Below are 12671 nucleotides of genomic sequence, written 5' to 3'. Positions count from 1 at the left end.
TGGTGGAGGTGGTATTGGGGGGTAGGAGATGGAAAGTGCTGACTCAAGGGAGCACCACTTCCTGGGGGAGCATAGATAAGGTGACAGCTCTGTGGTTAGAGGTGGGGGCACCACCAGGAAACGCAGAACTAGGGGACAAGGCTTTCTAAAAAAATTTTCAGATGCCCCTGCCTGTGGTCCTGGAGGAGGGAGGGTGGGAGTGGGGGGGGTGGCGACCACAGACCGGATTATTGTTTGTTGGCTTTTTCCTCTTGAAGAGGGTTCCTTTTCTGGCACTATGCAGCGATCGTGGGATTGATCTAGGTAGGTAACTCCAACTGTTATAGACTTTGTGCCTTGCTCAGTGTCTGGGGAAGGGAGCTTGCACCCTGGCGCCCTCTGAAGTAGGACTGCTTGAGTCCTGATGGCAAAGAGAAGCCAAGAGTTGCTTCCTCACGTCCCTGTGAGAGGGAAGGAGTGGGAGCCACAGGAAGATGCCACTGTCTTATTTCCAGGTAGGCTTTAGCGCTGGCAGGGGTAGATTCTTTCCCCTTTGCATTCACCTTAAAAATTCCTGCTGCCGGCTGACTGATTGGTGGGGAGCTTCCTTTTTCATGCTATGGTGGAGTCAGGGCTAGTCTGTGAGGGAGAGTCTCTTCCCTAAAGAACATGGGACAGTGAAAGACAGTCAAGAGGTTTTGGCTTGTTGCATGACATTTCTTGTTTGGGTTAACATTGCCAGGGGGCTCTGTGATGCTTGCCAACCTAAGTCTGGGAGGTCAAGCTCCTTGTCCACGAGCACCCCCAAGGACCATCTTGTCCCTGAAGCTTACAGCTTAGCTGGTTTCAGAGTGAGACGGGAATTGAATTTGTAAGTTGTAGTTGAATTTGTGAGTTGTAGCTTGTTGCTACAGCTGGCTCGATCTCCAGTTATTTCCAATTTTCAAATATTGTTCTTTTTGGGACTTAAAACACAGATTTGCCTCAGGTGTCATTTCCAGGCCCCAGCTCCAGCTTGGTTCTTCATTTGTTTCTGTATTAGTATCCTAAGCTTGCTGCCAGCATGTCTCTACAAACTGGACAGCTCTACACAGCATAATTCTTCTCTCCTGGTTCTGGAGACCAGAAGTCCAAAATCAAGGTACTGGCCAGGCTAGTGCCTTCTAGGATCTTTGAAAGGAGGGTCCATGCCAGGTCTCCTTTCCAGCTTTCGGGAGCTGCCAGCAATAGCAGTCCCTTCTTCTGCACACAAATTGCTTCAATCTGCCCCCACCGCACACAGTGCTCGCCTCTCTCTGTATTTGTCTTTGTGTGCCTCTGTTATGGACACCAACAAGTAGGTTTTGCATCCAACCCGATCCAGATGTCTTCTCCATCTAGCTTAATTATAACTGTAATGACCCACTTTCCAAACAAAACCCTGGGGAACACGACTCTTTCGAGGGGTTGCTCTTGAGACCTTTGTAGCCTTTTCTGCCTTCAGATTTCTCCCATCTAGCCACTTCACCCACAGAGTCAGCTGTTGTATTCCTCAGACCTCACTTAGCAAGCACTTGTCACCCTTGCTCCCAAAGCCTTCAAAGGCTCCCAGTGCTGACAGAATAGAGTTCTACCGCTCTAGCTCAGTTTTAGGAGACTCACCATAGTCTGGTCCCAATGATGTCTTTGACCATGTGTCTTTATGCTTGTATACATACCCTCCGGGTTCATGGGAAAGGCCTCCCGTATCATGGAATTTGGTGTTTGGATCATGGACTCCCACCCCACATTCTGCTGCTTAGATGCTTTCCTTGAATACTAAGTCATATCTTTCTCAGGAGAACATTTGCATGCTGCTCTGACTGTTGACATACTCTGTCCCATTCCTCCTTTGGGGCGATGTTCCAAATAGGGTCTACATTTTGCCCGAAGCCTATTTGTTATACTTTCTTAGGTCCCTGGATTTGGCCACAGCATTTGAATCATAAGAGATTGGAAGCCAAGAGTCACTGGGTGTAGTAGGGAAAGCGTCTCTGTGGGGAAACCACTGCCCATCCCCCCATGTGATCCTTAGCAACAATGGCAGCTAGAGTTAGGACCAAGGCAGTGAAAGAGGAGGAGTCATAACCTGAAGGACATCAACGCCTGTCAATATCAGCTCAGATACATGCTCTGAAAACTTGCAAGTAACAGAGGGTTTTCTGTGCAGTGTTGGGATCCAGCCCAGCGCCCTGTCCTGGAACATGCTGAGAAAGTGCGGCACCCCCAGCTACAAACCCTGTCCAACAACATTTTTTTCCTTTCAGGATTGCTCTTAGTGCCTTTTTGCTAGCTCTCAGTATGTGTGAGGATCTTGAAACCTTTGGCGCTATTGGAGCCGTCCTTGCCAGGTCTTAGGAATGGTTTTATGAACTGGATGTAGAAACCCAGGCTAAGGCAAACACCCAGGTAAAACTGCTTACCTCCCCAGATAGTGTATGGGCAGCTTATATGATGCTTTTGATTTCATCAACTTGAAAGAACTTTGCATGCCTGCTTTCAACTTCTTGGATTATGGTACGGACAGGTGACCCTGGACACCAATTAAAAATCATATTTTCATCTAAAACCCACAGCAGTTGCCTGCTGATCTTACATACAGTCAGTGCTGTATGTAAGAAGTCTACTAGGTGAGGTTTCCTGTCCATAGGCCAGTCTTGCTATGTATTTGTCTCCGGGTCCTAGTGGCTGCCATGTTCAGGTTAAACGATGAAAACAAAGGGATCGGCTTGAGTTTGAGCTTGTCCCAGCCGTATTCCCCATAAAGAACACACAAGACTGTGAAATGCCTTGAGACTCAGGAGGCACAGGAAACTGGAGAAGGGCCCCCTGCTGGTGGTTCTGCCCTTGAGCAGCAACCCCCCCCCCCCCCCCCCCGTTCCTATCACCGGAACCTTCCCTCTTTAACAAAAGTACAAAGAACATGCAACACAAGTAGAAGACAAAGGTCTTTCAAAGACTCCATGTTCTTGGTGTGACTCAGAATGAGGGCCAAAAAACCCTCACACTGCATGAGTTAACAGATGGCCTGCTGTCATTGCTCCAAAGGTCCAAGGCTTGAAGTGGCTGTCACTGAAGTAGTCCGGCTGGGTCTCCCCAGCTCTTAGCCTCACTTCTGAAACAAGGATTCTGGTGTCTCTGTTTCCTTTTCCGATTAGATAGTGCATCCCTGGATGGAAAAGATGAAGCATCCTATCTCTGGGTAGCTGCTCAGTGGCTGGGGTGTAAGAACACTGGAAAAATAGTTTTGTTTGGAATGGCAGGCAAATAGCCAGCTCCCTCTAAACAGGACACCAGGCAACCATTTTTTCTTGAGTGCATACTAGTATTTGATATGAGGATTCTGACTCCACAGTGGGGTTAGTAGCAAGGGCTCCCCATGTCTCAAAGTCAGAGGAGACGGAGTGATGGGTGAGAAGCACTAATGCTGATCGGAGGTGTAGAATGGATGGAAGGATGCTGGGTGGGGAGATGGGAGCACACATCTCTTCGCCACTGATAAAGCATCAAAACTAAAACGATCCTACCCAAGTCTATATTATTATATTTAATGAGGTTATGGAGAGAAGTTACTCAAAGGCAGCTGCCTCACCAGAAAGCCCATCCCAGCTTGGGTACCGAGCTATGAAAGCCATCTGCCTGACTTGTGTGTACCGCTGATGGAGGATGTCTTCACTCTGCAGCACCCATACTGCACTATTGCCTTGGGGAGGGCCCTGTGGATTTTATAATGTATGACTTCCCTAAGCCTTATAAATTTTATGAACTTGCTGAACCTTGTGAGTTTCTCTACCTTCCTGGTCTCGTGAGCCTCTCTCCTGCTTCCAGGAGGGAAATCTTAGAAGGAAGTGAAACAGTTTCTCAAGGAAGATGGCAAACTTGTTTCTCATGTCAGCCAGAACAAGTGGCCATAAAGTAAATGAATGGAAACAGTAGCAATTTACTATCTTCCAGTTCCGGAGGCCAGAGGCATGAGATGATCTTCTCGGGACAATATCCAAATGTGAGCCACGCTGTATCCCTTCAAGAGACACATTTTTAGAGGCTACCTGCATCTTTGGTTCCTGGCCCTTTCATTCCTCTTCAGAGCCAGTACTTCAGATTTGTCTTTGATTTCTGACTAGCCCTGTTTAGCCTTCCCTGCCTTCAGAGACTCTCATAATGAATGACAACGTGCTTAACCCGGTCCATCCAGATAACCGCCTGTTCTCAAGGCTAACAGACAGGCAACTGAAATTCTACCAACAACTTCAGTTCTCCCTTGATGATAACATAATCACAGGATCTGAGGGGAGAGACATGGAAGCATTCTTTGACCACGAGTGAGGCTCCCAATAGTCATTGTAGTGTCAGCATCCTTGTTCAATACCTATACTTGAGGAAACTTGATCTCAGACAGTTTATGTGAATTCCAACTGTTGGCTCCACAGGAGAGGAAAATTCCCCTGAGCCCTAGGCCATTTGTCACTGGAACAAAAAATACAATTCTATTGCAGGCTTGAGGCCCCTTCCCTCCAGTTCACTTTGTTGCACCTGGGCCTCACATTTGTCCAGTATTAAGGGATGGTAACACTCACTCCATGGACTCAGAATGGACTTGACCCAGCCATAAGTATTTTATTGTTTGAACATGAACACAGACTTTTAGAACTGTAAATGCCCACTTGGGGACACTGAGCTTTAGTGACCAAGGTCTCCAGAAGTCAAAAATCCTGGAAGATCCTCCTAGGAACTCTACCAAGAGGGTCTGCCGAGGGAGCACCCACAGCCACCTTTTCTGCCTTAGTGGCTGCTGTAGACGTTACTGTGTGATCACCCTGTTGGATGAGGTTGGCACCTAGAATTAAAGGAAACTTTAGCCACTGGGCATTCAGAGTGATGGAGCTGGTGACTCTGGTATACAGTTCAGTAGTCAATACAAGAAGTCTTCAGTCACGGTCAGTGCCGGAAGGGAAGACACTGGAAGACTTACTGCATGATGTTTTCTCTTGGAAAGAGCGAACCATGACCTGGGAGAGCAATCTCCAGAGGTGGTGTCTGGATCGCATTTAGAAGGCTGCTAGCCTCCACGTCAGCTTCTCTGTCAGCTGCCCAGCAGCTCACCCACCCTCTGCACCTAAAGATGGAATCTGGCCAAGGATAGGCTCCAAGGCTGGCCTTTTTGCTAGGGAAGTACATTCTTCAGAACTCTGAGGTGAATCCAGTCTGTGAAGAAAGACGAGGCACCCAGGAGGGATGTCCGAGGCCACTGAGAAAGGCTCTTCCTGATTCCTGGAGGAGCATCATGAAGGGGCAACGCACATTGTGAAACTTTGGCATAGTACTACAGAGTTTCCTTTCATCCCTACAACCAATAGGTGAAAAGGGGAATCTAGGACCCCCCCCTCCAACCTGCTGCCCTGGAAGATGAAGCAAGGCACTGGTATCCAGGTGAGAACTAAGGTCCAGATGGCTGAGGTCTGGGGAAATTGGGGGTCACCAGGTCTGAGCTCTTTTTGTATTAAGCAGGGCAAGTTTTTCACGCAGTGTTTTCTGAAGTAGATGGAGCTTAAGATGGGAAGGGGCGGAAGGTGTGCATGGATAGACATTGGCAGAAGGTGCTAAAGAACTGGGAATGTACTGAGAGCACTAGACTCTTAATCTAGTGCAAGTAGGGGATGAGAGGAGAGTGGTGGGATGATGATGATGATGATGATGACGATGATGATGAAGAAGAAGGGTGAGCAGAGAGGTTTTATTAGAAAGAAACAGAAAGCTTGGCCACCAAGTTCCTGAGGAGACCCACTATTGATGAAGACTAAGATTTGGGTTATTCTTCCAATTGCTGGTTATCAGCCCGAGGGGCATTGTTTTTGGAAATGACTCCCTACCCCCAAAAGGGATGACAAACCCCTGCTAGGTAAGAGAGAGACCTTTTTTTTCTTTCTGAACCCACAGTTGCAGCTAGGACACAGCAGCTGTCCTGTGAGAAGGCGCCAATTTCAAAGCACAGCAGCGGCTTCCCTGAGGCTCCGCTCCCTGCTTCTCCACCCATATGTGTCTTCAAGGAGGCTTTGAAAGGTGAGATGGCTCATATATCCTGTGAGGTGAAGTCAGGAGGGGAGGGAAGGCTGCCAGCTGCCATGCGCGAGGACAGGAAGTGACCCTGCAAGCCCCCCGGGGTCCAGGGTGCTGCATTGTTCTCAGCTACTGGACAGCAGCTGTCAGATGCATTCCTGGCTGCTGGTTCCCCGGACAGGAGGTCCCAGGTGGAGAAGGATGAATGTGATTTTCTTTTAGGAACCTGATTAAGCTAGAAAGGGCAAAATGACCTATGATGGCTCTTTCTTCTTTCCTCATGACCTCAGGATATCTTCTAAGATGTATGGGATTGGATGATTGAGAAAACTTGGCAAAAATAGAGACAGAAGCAAGAGATAAGAGGTAAGATTTTGGGGGTTGGGGGCGGGCGGGAGTGTGTGTGTGAGCCCCTTGTCATAGTGGATGAGAATGGAAGTGTCCGGGAGAGCCCACCCAAGAGGTTACGATGTCAGAGGAACAGGATGGAGAGCCTTTCTCAGGCCTGAGATGCCCATCTCCACTGGACACAGACTTCCTGCCTCAGAGAGACCTTGGTGACCAATGGCTATGACTGCAGGAGGGTCTTTAAAGCTAATGTCATATGTCTTTCTCTGTTGGTGTCCACCTTATTTGAGACAGGGTCTCTCGCTGAACCTGGAGCTTACTGATTGGCCAGACTCCTGGCCAGCAAACCTCTGGAATCTTCCTCTTGCCACCACCCAGTGCTGGTATTACAGGCACATGATACCAATTCTGATTTTTTTTAAAATCTGGCTGCTGCACATCTGAACTCTTCTCAAGCTTGGAAGCAAGCACTTTACCTACTTAACAGTCTCCCTAGCCCAAAGACTTGAAAGAAGACTGCAGATTCTAGTAGGGAAAGTCCAGAAATTATGTGGTTAGAGCCAGGCGTTTCTGCAGGTGGGAGAGTCTTGGCCGAAAAACACCAGTGCTCAGCACTGCCCATTATCAAGTTACTGGAAATCAAGGACGTAGGAAAAATTGAATCCATCTGTCTTAGTCAGCTCAGATGCTGTTATGGATACTGTAGACCCAGCCACTTATAAATAATGAGACGTTTATCAAAGTTTTGGAGGGTGGAAGTCTGAGATCAGGTACCAGCATGATCTCTTATAGGGATGCCAATCCCATTCGCAAGGGCTTCATCCACATCACCTAATTACCTCTCAAAGGCTCCACCTCCAAAAGCCATTTCATTGGGGATAACGTTGCAACACATGGATTTTGGGGCAACACATTCAGTCCATATCATCATTTCTAGAATTTCTGTTTGGCACCACTAATTAGGCTTACATTTTTCAAGGTTTATTGTTTTTCTTTCATGAATGTGTGTATGTCTGCTGTCCTCAGAGCTCAGAAGAGAGAATTAGGTCCCCTGAAACTGGAGGTACAGATGGTTGCCACCATGTGGGCATTGGAAACTGAACCTGGGTTCTCTGCAAGAACAGCAAGTACTCTTAGCTGCTGAGCCATCTCTCTAGCCCGCACTTCCATCTTTTGTTTGTTTTGTTTTTAAAAATTTATTATTTATTATGTATAGAGTATTCTGTCTGCATGTACACCTCCAAGCCAGACTAGGGCCACAGATCTCATTATAGATGATTGTAAACTGCCATGTGGTTGCCAGGAATTGAACTCAGGTCCTCTGGAAAAGCAGCAGCCAGTGCTCTTAACTTCTGAGCCACCACTCCAGGCCCTTGTTTTTGTTTTTGTTTTTGTTTTTTTTTTAAGACGGGGTTTCTCTGTGTAGCCCTGGCTGTACTGGAACTAGCTCTTATAGACCAGGCTGGCTTCAAATTCACAGAGATCTGTGTGCCTCTGCCTCTCAACTGCTGGGATTAAAGGTGTGCACCACTACCACCCGGCTGTTGTTTTGGTCTTATGATTTATTTTTCATGCATATGAACACGATACCTATGGAGGCCAGAAGAGGGAGGTGGATTGATTCCTTGGAGCTGGTGTTACAGGGAGGGCTGGGAACTGAAGGGTCCTCTGGAAGCAGGAAGTCCTCTTAACTAACTGCTGAGTTGTCTCTGGAGCCCCATGTTTCTGTGGTTGTTTTGTTTGTTCATTTTTTTATATTAAAAAGGTTTAAGATTATAATTACATTTCTCCCTTCCCTTTCCTCCCTCTAACCCCCCAACTCTGCTTTCCCGGCTGCATTGCTGTTGCATGTGTATGTGTATATATTCCTAAATACAACCTGTGCAGTCCACAGAACATCACCGGCATGTGTGTTTTCAGTTATTTCTAAACAGTGTAGAAGTTTTATTTTAAAAAATTATTATGTGTATAGTGTTCTGCCTGCACGCCAGAAGAGGGCACCAGATCTCATTACAGATGGTTGTGAGCCACCATGTGGTTGCTGGGAATTGAACTCAGGACCTCTGGAAGAGTAGCCAGTGCTCTTAACCTCTGAGCCATCTCTCCAACCCCTCAATGCAGAAATTGATGGCAGTCAAGTGACTATTTGAAATGTGATATTACAAGATGATTTAAAAATGACCTAATGTGTTACTCGACTATTCACCTAGACTGTTACTTGACTATTCACCTAGATTTGGTTTTTCTCAATATGTGAGACACGATCCCTTTGGAGTAGAATGAGTAGGAGATCACCTGAGGCCATTAGAAAACATTTATTTCTGAGATATCTGTCCTCTCATCTCCAGATGGGTCCACCCACATGAAGACAGTCCATATACGAGTGCCCAGTGTGACTGCATACACCATTGTGCCAACCCCATCACGTGCACCCCGCACAAATACAGGTGTATGTGATAGGGTTGTCACCATGACATGCTTAGGCAGACTAGTCACGCATGTACAGAGGACAGCTACTGTGTTTCAAGCAGCCGTGAAGGAGGTAAAATGACAATGTATTATAAATGCTGGGTAAATGTAAGATGATATACTGTAAGATCATCAATGGCTGCAAAAAAATTATCTGCACCATGGGAACTTAATCTGGATGATTACTGGTCTTTTTGTAGTCAACTGTGTCAATGTGAATACTTGTGACGGTAACAAGTATGTAAAAACAAAAACAAACAAACAAACCAAAAAAACAAAAAACAGAATGGTAAATACAGGAAAGCTCAATGAACCAAGTTGACTGAACTATGAACATGTATATGAACACATGCACACACATATAAGCTATCATCTTATTAAAGCTACTGATATTAGGAAACCATCAATGGATGGTATAGAGAAGAATGTTAAGAAAAGAAAGCATAGATTTTTTAATGGTATCTTTTTATCTCAATAAGTACATCAAGGATTGAGAGACTGCACTGTGTTAATTATTGTGAAGCTCTATCAGCAGAATCTATGGAGTCAAGCAAACTAAAATTCCATTTAGATAACAAGCACCCCAGCTTGGATACCAGCTCTGTTAGAAGCAAGACTGGTGGACCTTAGAGCCAGACTTGACAATGGTGGCAAGTGTCACAAAGAAAACGTAGCAGCCACTGAAAGTTCATACTTGGTGGCACTCAGAATCGCTATGAAACCTCACAGCATTGCTGGGCATTTACTGTTGCCAGTGGCCAAAGACACCGAGTTATGATTAGAGACAAATCTGTAATGTGGTTGAGTGCACTTTCCTTATCTAATGGTGCTGTCTGCTGATACTGTCGATCAGGTAATCCAGGAAATTAAATCTGCTCTGCTTCCAATATTTAGTATTCAACTTGACGAGTCCTAGGACGCTGCAAACTGTTCAGTTACTGCTTTACGGGAGGTGCAATAGGGATGGGGACTTTAAAGATGAGTGTCTTTTTAGCAAACCTCTTGACACAACAATTGCTCCATTTGGTGCGCTTGACAGTTGGGTTTTTACTCTACACTGTCGCAAAATGTAGCAATGTAGTTTATAAGACTGCTAGCCAATGCTCTACCATGCTTCAAGATAAAATTTCATTTGTTTGTAATTAGAAATAAATATTTCACAATATATAATTACATATTGTTTTGTGATTAATCACTATGCTTTAGTTGTTTTCAATTTGTAACAATGAAAATATATCCTGCATATCAGCCATTTACATTATGATTCATAGCAGTAGCAAAATTAGGTATGAAGTGGCAGTGAAAATGATTTTATGGTGGGGGACCCACAGCATTAGGAACGGCAGTAAAGGGTCACAGCATAAGGAAGGTTGAGAACCACTGTCCTAGATGAGTTTCAACATGGCTTGTGGAGGTCAGTCGTATGATCATCAGTATTAACTAATACTGCATTAAACCTATGAATTTGCTTTAAGAGGTGGATTCGGAGCCGAATTTTTTTATTTATTTATTTTTGAGTGATATGTCAGAAGGTGGCACCCTACAACAGTGTGGAGGCTTCCTGCTGGGGTTAAGAATTTTATGTTTAAAGTGTGAACTTAGGTAGGTTCCTTGGCCTCGTTTGTAAACAACTTTTATCTGCAAACAAAGGCATTACAAACAGCATCTCACTGTGCTGTGGCCAAGGCTGAGTTAGTGGGGAACACATGTTGAACAGTACCTGAGTACTCATCCTCGGGCTGTGATTTTTGTCCTATTTCTGTTCTTCAAAGGGTGGCATCAGCAGCAGAGGGTCTTACCATCAGGTTCTGAGGGAGGGGGCCGGGTCACCAAGAGCAACGGAAGTAGTCGCTAATGTTTTTTAGAGGGGGATTCTATGGGATTCCACTGGCCAACACCTGGAAAAGAGGTGCCCCATGTCTGGTACTGGACTTTTTACTGGATAGCCTGTGGCATTTAGAAGAGGTACTGACACCCCCCCACCCCCACCATCCACTTACAGTGTAACTTCATTTCAAATGTACGTACATACGTGTGTGCGTGCGCGCACGCGCTATGGAAGCTTCTACAGTAGCGCATTTCCATGTGGCTTTTTCAAAGGTCTTTAGTGTTAATTACCCTTCCCCACGCTCCACCCTCCATTCTACCCCCCACCCTTCACCCTCAACTTAACCCCTTCCTGCTCCATTCCCCCTTGAAGCCACCTGCTTTTTGTCCCCTTCTCCCTGGAAGACCCCATGGCTCCCACTTCAAAGTGAAGTTTATCGAGGACAGACTTTAATTTGGCTTGTTTCTGTCCCTACAGCACCGCCTGGAGCAGGCTGGTCCGCACTGAGCATGGATGATTATGGGAAGATGTTAGAAGAACAAGGGAATGCACCTTCCAGGGTCGCTGACTTGTCCCTTGCATGGGTCCCTGGCCTCTCCCCTTCCCGGCGGGATGGGCTCAGCAAGTTATTTGTGGTTATTTCCATGACCAGAAACATGACGGGAAAGGAGCCACAGGAGAGAGAGTACACAGTGTCTTTCCCACTGTTACCCTGGTTTTCTCCGGAGCTGGGAAAGTGACATTGAAAGAATGTAAGAATGGAGGACAAAGGACAAACTGTACTGAAGCATATGTATGAAAACGTCACAATGAAACCCACTGCTGTGTGTTTTTACCCCAGATTAAGAGAAATGTAGTGATGAAGTAAATCAAGCTGAAATGAATTATTTTCTGCTTTCAAAGTCCTCTTTGCATCCCCTTCTCCATTCCTGTTCCAGGGAAGTAGTGAAGGCAAGCGTCCATCTCAGCCCTGCTTAGCCAGCCTGCCCTGGGGTTAGTTTCAGCCCAAACGTGCGCTAAAGTGGGACGAAAGAAGGTTGAAGCTGTCTCAGTAGTTATTTTCTCCAGTCAGGGAGATAACATGTGTAAAAATGTTTTGAAAGGGAAGTGTGAAAAGTGGCAATTGGCCTCCATGATTAATAGAACTATAAATGTCAGATTCTAAATCTCCACGAACAAGACAAAGCTTGGTTGCATTTACACATTTTACTGGACCCAAACTGACATTCTCCAGCGGTTGCTGTAACAAAAACCTTTAATTTGTTTAAAGAATTAATTTTTTTTTCTGAGACAAGGTCTTGCTATTTATCTCAGGCTGTCCTTGAGCCCACTGCACAGGCCAAGATGGTTTTAAACTTCCCAAGTGGTAGGATTACAGGGCTTCCCTGCCACTCCCAGCTAGTGCTTTCAATGTTGCTATAGGCTAACAATACACTCTATCTCATTCTGTGATAGAGACATATAGGGAAGTGAGTGATCCTCCAATCCCACCTCATTAACAGGTCTCTGCTCGCCCACAACAATTCTCCAATCTCACCTTCCAGGTCTCAGCCTGTTATGAACCCAATTATCTGCTCTCCGACAACTAAATCTAGGCTGATGCTTTGGGTACAAAGAAGGTTCAACTCTGGAGCCTTTGATGGCTAAAGGGCAGGATGTCCCTAGAGGCCTAGTCAGACCCTCTAAGAGTCCAGTCTATCACAGTCTCTTCCCCAAGGCCACAGCATTGTAAGAAGGCCTGGCAGTGTCCCAGATGGAGATGGGCTGACAACTGAGATGGCAGAGTGTTTCCAGACGCCACTGCTATGGACAGAGGCCAAAGGAAGGAGACAGAAGTGTACAGGGATTGTTTGTACACCTTGTCCTCCCTTGAGCAAGGAGCTGATTGTATGGAGGGTAGAGAGGATGCAGAAAAAGAAACCCTCTGCCCTGAGCAGAACCACCGGAGACCTGATGACTGCACACAGCTGAT

At 46.1% G+C, this 12671-nt stretch overlaps 1 long non-coding RNA gene across 4 annotated transcripts in view; it reads left to right on the top strand.

Annotated features, from left to right (window-relative positions):
- Positions 1–11583, top strand: part of LOC110343637 — a 29654-nt gene extending 18071 nt beyond the window's left edge. For all 4 annotated transcript variants that reach the window (XR_005870407.1, XR_005870410.1, XR_005870406.1 and 1 more), the window contains 4 exons: positions 3952–5427; positions 5935–6057; positions 6345–6420; positions 11177–11583. This is a non-coding gene — a long non-coding RNA (uncharacterized LOC110343637). The remainder of the gene's footprint in view (positions 1–3951; positions 5428–5934; positions 6058–6344; positions 6421–11176) is intronic.
- Positions 11584–12671: the final 1088 nt, after the last annotated feature.

The sequence above is a fragment of the Mesocricetus auratus genome, unplaced genomic scaffold (assembly GCF_017639785.1).
Source record: "Mesocricetus auratus isolate SY011 unplaced genomic scaffold, BCM_Maur_2.0 Super-Scaffold_4256, whole genome shotgun sequence".
In the NCBI taxonomy this organism is placed as follows: Eukaryota; Metazoa; Chordata; class Mammalia; order Rodentia; family Cricetidae; genus Mesocricetus; species Mesocricetus auratus.
Note: the sequence above shows the minus strand (reverse complement) of the source record. Positions and strands in the feature narration are given on the sequence as shown.